Here is a 4,973-nt window from a genome sequence, read left to right on the forward strand (position 1 = left end):
GATATTCCTTGTGTGGCCTAGAATCTTCGCAAATATCCGCTGGCCCATTTGTTACCCGGGGTTTCGACGGCCCAACCCTCTCGATTCCCCGTCGATCCATCAATTTCCACGCGCTTCAGAACCCTCGAGGCCCCCCTCTAGGGCCATGTTTGGATCCCTCGGTTAGAGTTAGATTGAATTAATTTTGCGTGAACTAACTCTAAAGTATCCAAACATATGGGTTAGTTTCGGCTAGTTGGATCTAACCCATGTGAAAAAACTATCCCGGGCGAGAGGTGCTAGTTCGGTTAGATTTCCTAGGGCCCACGGAAAAAACAACTAAAAAAATCTCCCTCCCGCACCGCCCCTCCGCGACTCCTCTCCCGTTCCCCATCGCGCCCCTGCCCAAGCGCCACGCCGCTGGAACCCCAGGCGCGCCCTCCTCCGGCCGGCGCTCGCCCTCCTCCCCCGTCCCCGGTCGTCTCTCTCTCTCTGTCGTCCGAGGCGGCGCATCTACCGGGGATCCAGCGAAGGTGAGTTCGTTCGTCCTTCTGTACTCGTGCTCTCCCTCCTCCTACACGCTCGTCTCTCTAGCTAGCAACGGCTCGTGGCCGGGATTTGAGCTGGCAGGGCGGCTGGATCCGTTGGAGCCGGACACAGGGGCTTGGGTGGAGTGAGTGGCCGGTGATCAAGGACTAGGCGGCGGCTGTGCACATGTGGCTGGTGCATGCATGAGCAAGAGCAATGGATGTCTGCGCATGTGGCTGGTGCAGATTCTTGCATGCTAATTTGTCTGCGCATGTGCCCTCCTTCTCTCCATAGGAAATTTCTTGCTGTTCCAGATTCTTGCATGCTAATTTGTTGGCAGAACATCTGATTAGGTAATAGCTAGATTTTATACTATTCTTTGTTAACAGAACAGACAGTGATGGTTAAAAGAAAACCATCGATGCATTTTACATAAGAAAGAGAGTTATGTGAAGAACATTAACTGAATCAGAACACCCTATTCAGCCTCCTCTTTTGTTGCAGATGTTCTTGTAAGAGCATTAAGAACCGAAGAGTTGATCTATATAGTGTGATCAACTCAATACTTCTCCCCCCTCGCCGCCGCCTGAGGCTACCGTCGGGCAAGCCCGGGGCGGCGCCAAGGAAGGTGGCGGCGAGGCCTTCGCTGCTCTGCTGCTGCAGGGGCTGCATGCTCCGGGGCGGCGGCCCTGGTCGGAGTGGTGTCACCGGCCTTCGGCAGGCGGTGGCACGGGCGTGGACCGGCGACCTCGGCCGTGTGGACGGCGGGTGAACCGGAGGTCGCGAGCCAGGGCGTGCCGGCATCCATGGCTGTTAGCGGCGCCAGATCTGGCCACCCCTGCATCTCCTGTCTCTAGATGAGCTTTGCCACGGCCAGATCTGGTCTGCTTCGTCGTGGGGCGCAGGTTCTCGTGTCGTTGGGGAGTGGTTGGCGGGGATGTGAAGACCGGGAGAAATCCCAGGCCGGCCTTGCTGGTCTCGACAGCGGCGACGCCCGAGGGCGCCGTTCCCCTCCTTGGAGGCGCCGCCAGGGTATGTTCCTCTGCCCCCTCCCCCTCCTTGCCTCCCGGGAGAAATCCTCATCTTTGATGGGCGGCGGCGGCGCCCTTGGCGTCGCGCCCTTCCTGAAGGCGCCGCTTTTGGGATCTAGGTGGGCGTGGGGTTTCTTGGAGATATGTTTCGTGTGCAGCGGCAGCGGTTGCTGACCTCCCACGACGACGGCGTCTTCCTAAGTGCCTATCGGGAGCTCTCTGGTCTGCTGCGGGGTGCTTGGCCTCCTGGGCGAGAGGGGATCGGGTTCCCCTCCTACGGCGGCCCTTCTCGGCCCACCTTGAGAGCTTTTCGGTACTCGCACTTCGGTTCTCACTGCTTTCTTGTGAGGTCCAGCTGCTGCTCGTCTTCGTCCATTCCGGCAGCTCTTCCTTTTTCGTGACCAATCCGTGGGCTTTGGCGGTGCCCTGCTCCTGGTGATCTGTTCGTGACTTGTTGGGTGAGCTTGGTTTCTTGCCAGATGCAGCCTGCCGGCGACTACCTCCCAGGTTCTAGGGTGAACTGATCTCTTGTCAACGGTGCGGCGCCTTTCAAGCCAGGCGAGGAGGCAGGGGCCTTCTTTGACATTGGAGCTTGGCAGATGTGTTGGGTCGGGGCTGCTGGCGATTAGGCGACAGCGTGCCCTGCTTCGTCGTTGGACATGTTGATCCAGCGGGCATTCTACTTCTTCCACGGCGTTCTGATCGCGTTGAGGACTTCTTCATCGCCGAGCGGTGCTTCTCCTGTTGATCTTTTAGCTTGGTGTGTAGGAGGCTTGTGAGCTGCTTTCCAGCACCTTTGTATCTTGCCGTTTTCTTTTCTTTCTTGTGCTCGTTCCGAGTTTGTAATCCTGGCCGGTTGATGGCTTTGTTAATTCAAAGTCGGGCTCTTCTTGAGCCTTCGTTCTAAAAAAAACTCAATACTTCATCATTAAATAATATTTTGGTACAATTTCATTTTCTGGATGCGCTACTGAATCTTCTCTTCTGGTGCAGGTAGTATAGCTTGGAGCAGAGCACCCGCGATGGACGGAGACGGCTTCGATATGTGGGGTTCGCAGCCGTCGGCAAGCGGCCCTGCTACCCATGCCGGTCTTGACCTCAACTCGCAAGCGCTGGCGTCAGAGGGGTTCCTGGGGCTTGGGCTCTATGGAGCCTTCCTCGAGAGCGACGATGACGAGCTCCTCCCTGGCGCATCAGGGGCTTGTTGTATGTTGAACCTATCATGTGTTTGTCAGGTGTTGAACTATTATCTGTGCTGAACCTATTTTGTTTTATATGCGAGCTGGATTAATTTCATTTGCTTACATTCCTTCAAGTTTTATGATATGTGTTGACAATTTGATACATGTGTTGAAACAGGAAGAAGATCATGTCCCCATGACCGAGGAAGAAGAATATGATGGAGGTAGCACAAGTGAGGATGAGATCATATCCATGTGCCGCAACAATTTGGTGTAGTCCGAGAATTTAATCTTGAAGTTGGTTCCTGTCTTGGGTATGTACTCTGATAACTACTTTGTGAAACTACCTAGGAGGGTCAGTGGATATTCTGGTTTGGACTGGGTGCAAGAGACACTAGCCCGAGATACCCAATGCTATAATATGTTTAGGGTTGAGAGACCTTTGTTTAACAGGCTACATAATACTTTGGTGCAATCATATGGCTTGAAGTCCACTACAAAAATGACATCTGTAGAGGCTCTAGCTATGTTTTTATGGATTGTTGGATCACCACAGTCAGTTTGACAGGCTGAGAACCGGTTTAGGAGGTCCATGGAGACAGTAAGTAGGACATTTAACAAAGTTTTGACATGCATCCTCAGGTTAGCACATGACATAATTGTACCCAAGGACCCAACATTTTCAGAGGTGCGCCCAAACTTAGAAAATCCAGCATTCTGGCCACACTTCAATGACTGCATAGGAGCTATAGATGGGACACGTGAATGTTGTGGTGGATAAGAGTAAGAGGGTTCCATACTTGAACAGGCACAATGAAACCAGTCCGAATGTGCTTGTTGTTTGTGATTTCGACATGAGATTTACATTTGTGATGTCGGGATGGCCTGGTTCAGCACATGACATGAGAGTTTTGAAAGATACCATAACTACTCATCATCAAAAATTTCCACATCCACCACCAGGTTTGCTACTTGAAATGTCTTGCAACATTTTTTATCCAATTACACTTGTTCATCTAAGTCTCATTGTGTGTCTTTCACAATATGCAGGGAAGTATTATGTGGTTGATGCGGGGTACCCAAACCGTCCGAGCTACCTTTCACCATACAGATGTACAAGGTACCATGTACAACAATGGCAAAACGGCCCGCCGCCACAAGGTATGAAAGAAACCTTCAACCATGCACATGCCAAAGTTAGGAATGTCGTTGAGCGGTCCTTTGGAGTGTTGAAGATGAAATTTAGGATTTTATTGAACATGCCAAAATTTCCAGAGGACAAGCAAACTAGAATTATTGTTGCTTGTATGGCTCTTCATAATTTCATTCGAGAGAGCAGAATTCCCGATAGTGAATTTGATGCATGTGATGCGGATGAAAGTTATAACCCAATGCCTAGTTCTTCTACATCCGCATGGCCAGAAGACGAACCTTTTGTTGAAGATATCGACATGAATGCCTTCTATGATGAGTTAGCTCATGCTTTATTTCATGGAGTGTAATTTTTTTTTATGAAACTTGATTGACGACTTGTATGTTTAAGTGGGACATCTCATTTGTATGGAGAAAATAAAATTTATCATGTTTTGGACCCTTGATTTGTAAAGATCATTTGTTTATGTCAATTGTGAGCGGGAGGAGGCCACATAAGAGCTGGCGACACCAAATCCGGTAGGAAATAGGGTCCAAAGTAGCCAAATGATTGAGAAAGAATATTTATTGTCAATCTAACCCTGCCATCCAAACATCTCTTTGGTTAGAGTTAGTTCATGGTTAGTTCAGAGTTAGAATCTAACTCTAACCTCTAACTGAGTTAGAGTATCCAAACAGGGCCTAGGATTTGCTCGCCCGACTCCTCCCTGAGACGCCGCCGCCGCCTCATGCGCGCACGTGATCCTCGCAACTTGCGCAGCACCCGGACACACGCCAAAAGGGTGCTCGGCTACTCGCGGTCGCGGGCGAGCTCCCGTGGCTGCGCCGTGTGCAGCAGCCAAGAGCCTCATGTTTTTCTCATCTTCTGTTGGGTTCATATATCTGTAAACAACCATAACTATATCTGCACGCTGTTGTATTCTCTAACTGAATATATCCCTAGTCTTTAGCTCACTACCTTAGTCTACAGGAGGGACTGCGTCCCCTTCGATTTTGGCAAGCTTACAGCATCAGTACCATGTGAAGCTCCCCGTTATTATCTGTTATCGTGCTCTTTCACTGAACCTAAGATGAATCCTTTTCAGTTATATCTCTTGGTGTG

The sequence above is a fragment of the Triticum aestivum genome, chromosome 1B (genome assembly GCF_018294505.1).
Source record: "Triticum aestivum cultivar Chinese Spring chromosome 1B, IWGSC CS RefSeq v2.1, whole genome shotgun sequence".
Taxonomy (NCBI): domain Eukaryota; kingdom Viridiplantae; phylum Streptophyta; class Magnoliopsida; order Poales; family Poaceae; genus Triticum; species Triticum aestivum.